Here is a 13,321-nt window from a genome sequence, read left to right on the forward strand (position 1 = left end):
TAAATTCAAATTGAATGTGCCTAAAGGTACGGCAAATGAACGATACGGCTCCGGATGTGTACGGAGCAATATAATTTCCCGGGAAATTCAAATTTTACTCGAAAAACTTCGCATGTATACGGAGCCGTATAATAATAATAATAGTAACGATAATACTGAAAATAATAATAATGGTAATACTAAATTAATGACAAAAATAATAGGAATAAAAATATTTATCTCTATTCTTATCATGATTGTTATTAAATCATTAATCATTGAATTATTAAATTCAAATTTACAATTTTCTTAATTATAAAAAATTTCAAAGTTACTTAATTTTCTTTTAAAATTTATCTGAAATGGAAAGCTTCTAATTGATAATTTAGTCCATCAATATAAACTATTCTTCTTTTCATACTTATATTTTTTCGTGAAATAAGTTTATATTTTATTTTGAATGATAAGTATTCTTCTTATCACAGAAATAAAAAATGAAAAATAAAAAATTATCTTTTTATTACAAAAATATAAAAATTAAAAAATTAAATTCATCTTTTCATTTTTCAATAGCAAAAGTGCTAGGGAGAAATTTTTTTATGAAAAAATGATTTATTTTAATAAATCAGAATTATTTCGATTCAGACAACGTTGAATATAACTGTTTAAATTAAATTTTTTTATTCAAAAATCTCTGCATAGAAACACTTCTTAACTAAAAATCTAATTTCCAATGTTTCATATTTTTATACTACACTTAAAAATCAGTGTGATATTTTTAGTCGCTTTCAGATGTCACTACCTACGTTGTTATCCACAGATTCGGTAGAATCTGGCGCCAAGTTCCGTTCAAAAATTCCGTTGTAAACGGAGCGCCAGACTACCGACTGTGTTTACTGTAAACAGAATGGTATTTCGAGGTTGCAAAATTTTATTTAATTATATGGTACTCCTTTTTCCAAAATGATATATCATAAAAGTAAATCATACTCTATTTTACTGATATAAATTAATTATAATCAATTATAACATTTAATTCACTTAAAATTATTAAATTTTATCAGCACAAACTATAGTAAGCCCAGAAATTTCGATCCTGACATTTTTTTCATGGAGAAAAGTCACCGCCACAGACTAGATAAAATAAAAATGTGTAGTAATCTTACTATAGATACGCAACTACACTGAAAAAAGTTAATTCACAGCTTGCATCTACAACCACCAGAGTGCACTGGAATTATTTCTACATAAACTGTAGATTCAACGGGATAGCTCACTGAAGTTAGAACCCCAAATTTTTTTCTTTTAATTTTTGATTTTTTTTTCTATCACGTTTTCAGCTTTTCGTTTGTTCTTTATTATTCACTATCAATATTTTATCGGTCTCCATTTATTTATTTTAAAAAGAATTTATTAATAATGTACCTTTAAGTTAGCCCCCCTGTCGCATTTTTTAATATTTTGGTAGCAATTTAGGTCATCAAGCCTGTATTTTTGATTGTTCATTTATATTTAACATTTGTTTCTACTTCATATTTTTTATTTGTTTTTTAATTAACATTTTTAATTCGCTGTATGTATGCATTCTAAATATTTGCACTGCGCATGCGTCAACTTTACGTATATAGACTTTTAGCGCGGTCTTTTGAAAATTATAGTGAAAAGCACATCTCATGTGTAAAAAATTAAAAAATTTACTAGTGTAATTTTTTAGGAATTACTATTTAATAAATTCAAATAATTAAAAAAAAATTGTTAGACGTCAGCCAATATCAATGTCATTAAGTAAATAAATAAATAACTAATAAATATTCATTTCATTCTAAATTTTTTAAAAATATCGAGAGAAGTGTTAATCAATGCATGTACATTTTTTTTTTATTTTCATCAATTCTATTTTCATGAATACTACGAACTATAAAAAAAAAAAAAAAAAAAAGAAATCCATAACAATTAACAAAAAATTTCAATACTTTATTAAAATAAAACTTATTATAAAATTATTAAAAACTACACGTTGCCCTTTTGTCCTGTGACCTCTATAATTGAAATTACAAGAAAAATACACTTACTCTAATCACTGTGCTGGTCAATATAATTTTCAAAAGTCCGCGCTGAACGTTTAAACGTAAAGTTGACGCATGCGCAGTGCAAATATTTAGAATACAAATATTCAGCTTATTAAAAATGTTAATTAAACAAGAAATAAACAATTTGAAGTTGGAACAAAGGTTTTTTGTACATGAACAATCATAATCAGAGGTTATTCCCATTGGATAGTGTACCATTCTATGATTTTGTGGTCGTTGCCGATAGGTTGCAGTGTTATCCAATTAAGTGGATTTCAAATAATTGTAATCTTTAGGTGAAAAGTCTTACAATTATGCGCATGGTGTATTGTGTCATTTACTTACTACAATGTCATAATAACAATAACACTAATAATAAAAATTATGAGACTGAAATTAATTATATCAGTAATACCAAATTGAGGTTAAAAATATCATTATCATTATTATTACTGAATGAATTATTGTTATTATTAAATTAATGTGTATTAGAGTATTAAATCCAAATCAACAACTTTTTTAATTCAAAATAATGTTAAAATTTTTACGGTATATAAATAAAAATGTAAAATCCCTATTAATAAGATAGTTAATCGCTTTTAACCGCGGAGTTTACGCGGATAAGTCACGTTAAGTTTTTTAATGCTACTAGCTACTATGAGAGAAACAGAATTTCAATTTTTTTATTAGGATTTGATTATCAAAATTAACGAATAAACAACCTATCATATCAGAATAGCTTTGCCTGCATTAATTTATTCATTTATGAATTTTCAATTTTGCGCGGGAAAAATTTAATTTTGAAATTAAGAATGTTAAAATACTTTATAAATAACTGTACTGATCAGGTTTTCTGTGGTTTTCCTTGGTCACTGTGCTAAAGCTTAAATGGGCAGGCACAGGCAAATGCGTACAGTACCTGTAAGTCGGCCACAGCCGCTATCTCGAACGCATTAAGGTGGGGTAGAAATCTACCTATCCGAGAGGGTGAGGGAAAAGAAGGAAATAAATGTGGTAGTTACTAATGTATAAAAACATAGTAAGAATAGATGAGAGACAAAAGTGGAAGTAAAAATAATCCCCACCCTCTCCTTGTAAAAACACACTAAGGTTGTATACAAGTAAAAATCACATTTACTTTATAAATACAAAATTTCTAGAACAAACTATCAAACAACTTCATATGTGGATGGTTTTCAAACTTATTCTTTCTATTGAATTTCAATTATTAACTAGACTAAATACACAACAGGCTAAAGATTGTTTGAGTTTTACTTTCTTCCTTCAGGCCAGCAGTTCAAGATTTAGGCAATTCTCATTGGATAGTGTATACATTCTACGACTTTGTAGTCGTTGCCTGTAGGTGGCATTATTATTCAATCGAACAGATTTCAAATAATTGTAATTTTTAGGCCATAGGTATTACAATTATGCGTATGATGCATTCTCCCCTTTATTAACAATAATGTCATTGTAACAATAACAATGATAATCATTATAAAAATGAAATTTATTATATCGGTAATGATAAATTAATGTGTAGTAGAGCATTAAATCTAGATTAACAACTTTTTTAATTCAAAAAAATGTTAAACTTTAACTATATATACATAAAAAATTTAAAATCCCCATTGATAAGCTAGTTAATTGATTGAAACCGAAGAGTTTACACGGGTCAGTCACGTTAAGTTTTTTAATGCTACTAGCTACTGTGAGAGAAACAGAATTTTAATTTTTTTGTTAGGATTTGATTTTCAAAATTAACGAACAAATAACCTTTTATATGATGATAACTTTACCTGCATTAATTAATTTATTTACATATTTCTAATTTTGTGCGGGAAAAGTTCAATTTTAAAATTAAGAATGTATTAAGAGGCGAGCAAAAAATTACACTTAACAAAAAGATATGAAATCCGAACAAAAACAGATTCACTGTTAAAAATTGCGCCAAGTCCACGTTCATAAAACTCATCTCAATAGCATCTGCACTTTGCAAAAAAATAAGACTCGTTACAATAATTTTCATTCTATACAAAAAAAAAGTTAAATACAAAAAAATACCAAGAAACCATCATAATGTTGAAAAAATTGAAAAAAATTTGTTGAAAATTTAAAAATTAAGAAAAAAATTTTTTATCGTACTTGGCGCGCGTCATTGAGTACCCCAAATTTTTTCGGACGAATTTCAACCCGAGAAAATACGATTTCGCTTGAATTTATGTAATGTAAATATGTATAATATATATATATATATATATATATATATATATATATATATATATATATATATATATATATATATATATATATATATATATATATATATATATATATATATATATATATATATATATATATATATATATATATATATATATATATATATATATATATATATATATATATATATATATATATATTATATTTTATCGGCTCTAATTATATAATATATGATTTCATACATTGTTATGTTTATAGATTCACATCACTGAAGTATACTCAACGAATTAAAAACACTGCTTACTGGATCAATATCAGTTTCAGTGAAAAAATCCGTTTCAGAAATTTTTTTCAGATTTTTAGTAAAAATAACTGTCAATATGGTAGTCTGGTGAAGATATCTGAAATAACACAAAATTTTTTAATTCAATTTTTTTCAGTGCCGTCATTAAGCTTTCATGAAGAAACTTGATCATGCTTCGTTTAATTGTAATTAACTCATTTTGATTGGCAATCACACCGCATTTTCTCAATTTAGTCGGCCATACGTTTTATTTTTTAGTCAACTCAATTTTCGCAGTGATTCCACTACAGAGTCAACGTATGCAGGCGTATTCACTTGTAAGCAAATTGCATAACCGAACAGGAGAGGGCGTTTTATTGAAATCATAAACGATGTGCGGAGAATTTAAAAATTTCAAATACGTATGCCATGTTGATTTTACCTAACTTTTGTTAAACGGATCATAAAATAATATTTCATTCATTACATTTATGCATTTTATAGGTTGTCTTACTTATAAATGTTGAAACATTAAAAGGATGTTCATGTATCCTGAAAAAATTTGGGGTACTCAATGACGCGCGCCAAGTACGATAAAAAAATTTTTTCTTAATTTTTAAATTTTGAACAAATTTTTTTCAATTTTTTCAACATTATGACGGTTTCTTGGTATTTTTTTGTATTTAACTCTTTTTTGTATAGAATGAAAATTATTGTAACGAGTCTTATTTTTTTGCAAAGTGCAGATGTTATTGAGATGAGTTTTACGAACGTGGACTTGGTGCAATTTTTAACAGTGAAACTGTTTTTGTTCTGATATACTTACTGCGATGAAAGTTGACAAAATAAGTTAAGTAGCTGGTTAATTACCATGAAAGTTAGTGTTATTGATTTAGTTACAATTTTTTTTTTTATATAGTTTAGAATAATAATAATAATGATAATTATAATTATCACATTGTGGAGTTATCCATATTTTATTTAAAATATATATACTACTATAATATGACGTCAATTGCATATATTCTTATGCTGTTTTAACTTTCAACGAATGAGAAGCTGAGTTATTGAGGCCTCATATTTTTGTCATGTACTTTTTATTAGAGGATTTACATCTAACGATTATTGAATTATTTAAAGTAGTACTTGAGTGTTGACCGTGTATTTATTCCAAGAGTTTATATTGAGTTGTCTATGATTTTAGATGATTATTGAATGCATGTATCATCATGAGTCCATGCCACATCGTATCTAATCATATTGTAAGCTTGTTACAGCATTTAAAGTTCAAGGTCCCACGATGAATATCGGGATAAACAAGAATAGAAATGCCAAAGCATAATATTGTTAGTCGATAAAAGATCATAGCCCTTACTCGCACCCGGGTGATACCCAGTACTGTTGATTTCGAGTAATGGGACTAGTAATTCTGGCAATCAGCTTGAGAGGCCCTCGTGATCGAACACAAGGCCTCAGAGGTTTTCGTAGCGAAAATAATTGCAAGAAACGCGGGAACTCACATTCATGTAAATGAAGTGTGTAAATTAGTTTATGTTGAATATATTTCTGATTTGATCAAGTTGATCGCGAAGGAAGTTAAGGGGTATCGTAACAAAGTACGTGTCCCGAAAATCACGCATTTGGGTCTTCGAATCAGCAGTAATGCTTTAAATTTATAATTGAATTCGTATATGATAACGCAACAAGATACTTTGAGCATATTCCATTGAAGTAATCGTCAAATACGATTTTCGATTATTTATATCGTTATTCAACAGTTAAACGATCTACTGAGAATTGGGGTCGCTATTTTGTAGTCAATAGCTAGTAACTGTGAACATTGTTATCATTATCACTATACCGTCTACCTGACAAAGTAGTTCGCCTCTGAACTAAGATATAACTTAGGAATCTGAGATTAGTGGAACCTAATCAAATGCCACCAACCCCGTTCCGATCGGTCGAGCCGTTTAAAAGTTATAAGAGGGTCACATACTTATACACACACACACACACACACACACCTCGTGTCGGGCTTGCTGGGTCCAGCATCGGGCGCCTCCCCAGGTGGCGGATAGGGGAATACTCGTCATACCTGCGGGCCAGATACGTCGGGTACCGAGGAAATAAAATACTCGGGGTGGACCAAAACCAAGCAAAAAGATGATATAAAATGTCAGAAAACATTCAAACATCGTCTACGGTGCAGAAGGGGGATACCTCAGTGCCGGCGAGGAAAGGCCTACAAACGGGCCTGAACTCGTCGTTATCAAGCGACCGTTTGAACAGCAGTGTGGACCCCATGGCTCTACCGTCTAGCAATGCTAGCAATGCTACAGGAAGTACTCAAAAAGCTCAGATGGAAGTAGACGCACAGCAAACAGGCGTTCCTCCAAGAAGTGGAAGACCTGTTGCTCCCGTCAACACTAACACATGTCGAGGGAGGATCAACTCTCTACCGACTGTCACCGGCCAACAATCTCCAATGAAACGGCTCGGTAGCAAGATCGAAAAGTTGACTGAGTTCATGAAGGACAAGAAAAATCTCCATCATGAACTCAGAAAATTAGTAGCGTCCATTGCCACGGCATTTAAGTTGGCTAAGAAACCAGCATTGATGTCGGCGACAACCTCGCAAAGATCTCCGGAGATGACCACAAAACCACAAGCGTTTTTGGTCACTCCTAAGAAACCACAGCAAGGAAAAGAGAACAAAAAGAAGAGGCCGCTGTCTACATCCAGCCCTTCCTCTGAAATTGACAAGCCAGCACAGAAAAAGACACCCCGGGATAATACCTGGATCAAGGTGACACGGCAAAAGAAAAAGAAGGAAAGAAAACAGGAGCCAGGGGCAAAAACTACTAAAGCCCAAAACCAGCCAAGTAAGGGTGGCTCGAAAAAACCGAGAAGGAAAAAGACAAGAACAAAGGCTGTGCTTGTCCAACCAGCTGAAGGGCGAATGTACGCCGATCTCCTCAAGAAAATCAAGGCCAAGTTTAGCCTGACAGAGACTGGAGTAGACATAAGGTCTATGAAAAGGACGAGGCACGGAGGCGGTCTCCTTGAAATGGCTCGAAAGTCCGAGGACAGCAAGGCTTTTACCGATGTAGTAAGGTCAGCCACTGCAAACATCGGCACGGTCAAAACGCTAACACCAACAACAACACTAACACCAACAACAATCCTCGACTTGGATAAAATCCCTACCGAGAACTAAGTTCGCAAAGCACTTAAACGTGAATTCAATGACAGCCTAGAGATCAAACGGGTGAATTTGACAACACCCACACCACGAGGTAATCGGGCAGCCTTCTGCGAGATCGACGAAGTCAATGCGACTTAAGTCCTCAACAAGGCCCGTATAAAGATCGGCTGGGTTAACTGCCGCATACGCCAAGTTGCAAAAGTAACCCGCTGCTTTAAGTGTCTAGGGTTCGGACACCACACACAGCAGTGTGCGGGACCAGACAGAACCGGGTGCTGCTACAAATGTGGCGAAAAAAATCACAGGGCTGTAAACTGCACTGAGAAGCCAAGCTGCTTCCTTTACACTCCGGACAAAGATGCCAAAGACGATCTATGCCATATTCCTGGTACCGGAGCTTGCAAGGCATTCCGCACAGCACTAGCAGAAGCCACGAGAGGTCAAAAATGACACGCATACTACAGGACAACCTGAATAGGTGCGCCTTAGCGCAAAACCTGCTGCGCCAACGTGTCTTCGAAGACAAGATTGACATCTGCCTTATCTCCGAACAATATCTAAATATTCAGGATAGAACATGGTCCGATGATAAATCCGGCACGGCAGCAATCTGGATTACTAACTCGAAGACCACCGTAAACGACAGCGGAAGCGAAGACGGCTTTGTCTGGATCAAAACCCCCACGACGTACTTCGTGAGCGTCTACCCTTCACCCAATGAAGAGATTAGTGTGTTCCGCCAGAAAATGGCAAACATAGAGGATGCTGTCGGCAAGTTCGACGGAGAAGTCATCGTAGCTGGTGATTTCAACGCGAAATCGGCTGAATGAGGCGCTGAATACTCGGACATTAGAGGAGAGGAAGTAGCGGACTTCGCAGCAAGAACGGACCTCATAGTGCTGAACACCGGTACTACTACGACTTTCAGAAGACCAGGATACCGGGAATCTATTCTTGACATTACGTTGGCGACCCCAAGGATTGCGAATATGATTGAAGGCTGGACCGTATTCGAAGAATATAGTGGCAGTGATCGTCAGTATGTGACATTTAGTGTTGGACTAGCACCCAATCCACGTTCACAGCATGACAATCAACTGCGGAAGTGGAATGCCAGGAAGCTTGATTAAGAAGCACTGCGAAAATCCTTGAATCAGAGCTTGTCTATTGAACGGAGTAGCCTGATTCCAAGTACCCGCAAAGAGACGGAAACAATAGTCTCCAAAGCGATGGGACTGATTGTTGCCTCGTGTGATGCCTCAATGCCACGGCTGAAAAAGCAAGGCTCCCATAGGCCGGCATACTGGTGGTCACAAGAGATAGCAGAGCTTCGAAAAACATGCTACAATCTACGTCAACGAGCAACAAGAGCTGCGAAGCATTCTCTCGGCCAAAATAAATATTCGATGGAGTACAAGCAGGCCAAAAAGGCTTCGAATAAAGCTATTAAAGCGAGTAAAGCGATATTGTCGAAAGAGATCTGCAACGACCTCAACAATGACCTCTGGGGTCAGGCCTACCAAATTGTTACTAAACTAGTTGGAAAGGCTTTACGAGAAGTGCCAAAATGTCCTGCCTTGATGAACAGCATCGTGGTGGAGCTGTTTCCCAGACACCCGCTCCGAGAGAAGAGACATTATGCGAAAAATGGCAAAACAACACCCTTTACCACCAAAGAACTGCAGCACGCAGCAAAGACTATCAAGACAGGAAAAGCACCTGGTCCTGACAGCATACCGGCATCTGTCATCAAGACTGTAGCCCTGGAGTACCCAGACATACTCTTAAGCGCCTACAATGCCTGTCTGACAACCGTATAACACCTTCGTCGTTTAGACCACTCTGCATGCTGGACATTGCCGGAAAGCTGCTCGAGAAGCTCATTCAAGGGAGGCTACTTCCTTGTGCTACTTCCTTGTGGGTGCAATTCAGAAGGTAACGGAGATAGCAAGAGAAGCATGGTCTGGTAGTCTCAAAGTTCGCAAGGTCTGTCTTCTCCTAACATTCGACGTTAAAAACGCTTTCAACAGCGCGAATTGGGGGAATATTTTAGCCGCCCTGGAACACAAATTTGACGTGGAGCCAAAAAATCTGGGAATGATCGACGATTACCTTGATGAGAGAAAGCTGATAGTAGAAAAAACAGAGGGCTATCAAGAGCATGACGTAACGGCTGGCGTGCCCCAAGGATCAATGATGGGGGCCGACCTATGGAACGCTGACTACGACGAGCTCCTGCGAATTCCGCTGACGAAGCAGGTGGAAACCATGGGCTTCGCGGATCACGTCGCGGCTACGATTGTAGTAGACAGTACCGAGGAGGCAGAACTGCTAGTTCGAGACACCACTGATGCTATCGAAGCCTGGCTTGAGAAACACCAGCTAAAGCTCGCCAAACAAAAAACAGAGATGGTTGTCCTGACTCGTCAAAAATGGTTTCCAAAACTATTTACAGTAGACATGGGAGGTACAACATTAACGTCAACACAGGCTCAGCGCTATCTAGGGGTAATGATAGACGAGAAACTATCCTACCGCGAACACCTAGATAATATATGCAAGAAAGCAAGCAAGACCGTATCCAACCTATCAAGGATCTTGACCAACTCCATAGGACCACAGATCCAAAAACGACGAGTCCTGCTTGAGGTAGTCCACCCTGTACTGCTTTATGGAGCGGAGATATGGGCTCAAATCCAGAAGCAGAAGACATACCGACGTAAAATGGCAGCGGTGCAGCTTCGGGGCGCTATCAGAGTTGCCTGTGCCTACCGTACGGTTTCTGAAGCGGCTGTATTGGTCATAGCAGGAGCCGCATCTATCAATTTACTTTCGTTCGAGAGGGTAAAACTCCATGACGCTAAAAGAAACAGTGACAACTTCAAGGAGACAAGGACAAAAATAAAAGAGGAAACGCTACAGGAGTGGCAAGACCGATGGACGTCAGGGGAGACAGGCGGATGGACGGCGCGCCTGATTTCGAACATAACCATCTGGCTCTCTCGACATCACGGGGAAACGGATTTCTACCTGATCCAGTTCTTGATAGGCCATGGCAAGTTTAACGCTTACCTCCACAAGATGGGGCTACAGGACACGCCGATGTGCAAATATTGCCCGGATCAAATCGACAAACCTGATCACACTGTCTTTGAGTGTGTACGGTGGAAAGACTACAGAAGCAGCACAGAAGAAATAATAGGCACCACGCTTTCCCCAGAAAGATTAGTAACCTATATGTTCGAAAAAGAAGATAACTGATCAGCTGTCGCAGCCTACGCGCAGCGCCTTCTAAAAACAAAAACCTCGGAACGGAATCAGTAACCAGTAATTAGGAGTAGGCGTCGCAGTTACACATAGTTGGGCGCTAGCTATTTTTTACTTGGAAATAGCAAACCTTAATTCTTCCAGTGCCTTTCGACAGCGAGGTTTAAATATAATAGGCAATAGATAGTCAAGACAGAGAGAAAGGGAAGTAAAAAATATATAAAGGATCGTGCAAAATATTTTTAGGCAAGCAATTATCCTCACGGTGGTGGTAAATTTACAAATCATATATTTAGCAACAATAATTAACCTAATTACAATCGATAAATACTCCTTGAATCCAATTCAATTGATTTAGAACAACTTAATGTCTTTTTAGTAGTTTTCTGAGTATTAGAATTATAATAATAATGTTATTATAACATCAGGAATGTAGAAACAATACTTCAAGAATTATAATCATTATAATATAATTTTAATATTAAATATAATAAGTCACACAAGAATATTTAGGATGTTATAATAATTATCATAAAGCAATTATATCTTGATATCAACTGAATAATAATAATGTAAATTTAATAATATTAAAACCAGAAATAATGATAAAGATATTATGACATCAATGAGAATAATAACGTTGGATCGTTTATCGAACAGCCCGCAAAAATAATTATTAGAAACTCCTGAATATATGTATATGCATAAACAACGCTTTTTCTCTTAGCCACTTATCTATATTCACTTTATTTATTTATTGCGTCAACGCCGCTGACGGTGCGTTAAACTATATATGGTATTTAGATTATAACTATCAGGATTCGGCAATCCCTTGACATTTATTTAAGCATGAGAGTCGACAATCTTAAGTAAGAAGCGTTAGCAATTAACTCGGTCCGACCACATGTCGGGATGAATACCACAATCTCACCGCCGTCGCCAGTGCCGGTACAACCACCGCGAAAATGTAACTAAATTAATGTATGCACTCACCCATCTTAGCTCTCACGGAGACAGGCAGGACTGTATACTCGTGTGCATTTAATTATTTCCGGTCACCAAAACCAACGGGTAATAATTTGAGTAATTAATTCTTATTTTTTTGCCAAATCAGAAAAATATACAACACGTGCACACAATAGCTACCGCCAGAATGCCTCTCCTCTGCGGCCCTACTTTCTTAACTCGTGTTCTTACGCCACGAGGCTAGTCAAAACATTGACTATAGTTGGCTTCATGTTATAATTCACTCCCGGGGTGAACCCACCGACGACGGAATTACCTTGAAATTGATAACATGATTTTCCATGGCAAGTTTATAAAATTCAGGCTTACTCAAATTTATGATTCCATACAAATAGACCCCGTTAAAAATTTTTGACAACATTTTTCTTTCAGTGTATTATCTTCTTCTTAGCTTCGCGCTTGCGCGCTCCGCATCTGTCAAATAGTCCCCTTACGATCATTTTCCCAAATATATTCAATATCCCCCTCACTGTCAACTTCTGATGAGCCAATAACTAGATTTTAATTCAATCGTGTAACCTTTCTACTAAATACGATTCTAGCTCTTCCTGCTCGATCCGATCTTATTACATACATGAATTCGCATTACATTACAAACAAATCCCACGCGCTGGGACCAGCTGGGCTGGTGCCCGGTAAGTGGCAGACCCTAGCGACGCTTATGCCAGCGGCAAGCCTGGGAGAAGATGACGCGGAAATCTAAATCAAATTCCCGTGACACAGTATATATAAATTCCCACAATTATGATGATACGGTTCATTATCTAGATGGTAACTTTTACCATCGGAGATATTTAAAATCATCATAATTGTAATTATATAAAACCTAAATAGGAAGTACAAAAAATTAAACTTTTTTGATTTTACAGCCAAAATATAACATAATACATATTTATTAAATAACATCATCCCAGCACAAATTGACAAATTTATTACACTTTTAAAAAAATTCCAAATTTTTGGGTGATTTTCAACAAGCTGTAACTCCGAGGAAAATGGTCGTACAGAAAAAAAAAAAAAAAAAAAAAAGAAAATTGTAGCTCCAAGTGTCTAGATTTCAGATATGACCATGAAAAATTTTTGTCATGTCTAGGTCTAGAGAAATCTTAAGAAAACTACCGAAAAAGAATTTTTCCAAATTTTTTCCCGTCTTAAAAATGGTCCACGGGCTTCAAAAAAATTTTGTTGATTGTTTCGTTCAAAAGCTCTTTTAGAGAATTTGATACTCTTTGATTTAGAGTATTTGAAAAGCCTGTACGACGGTTTGCC

This window comes from Cotesia typhae, unplaced genomic scaffold (genome assembly GCF_013202065.1).
Source record: "Cotesia typhae breed Kobodo isofemale line unplaced genomic scaffold, CoteBio_Ctyphae scaffold_13, whole genome shotgun sequence".
NCBI classification, from domain to species: Eukaryota; Metazoa; Arthropoda; class Insecta; order Hymenoptera; family Braconidae; genus Cotesia; species Cotesia typhae.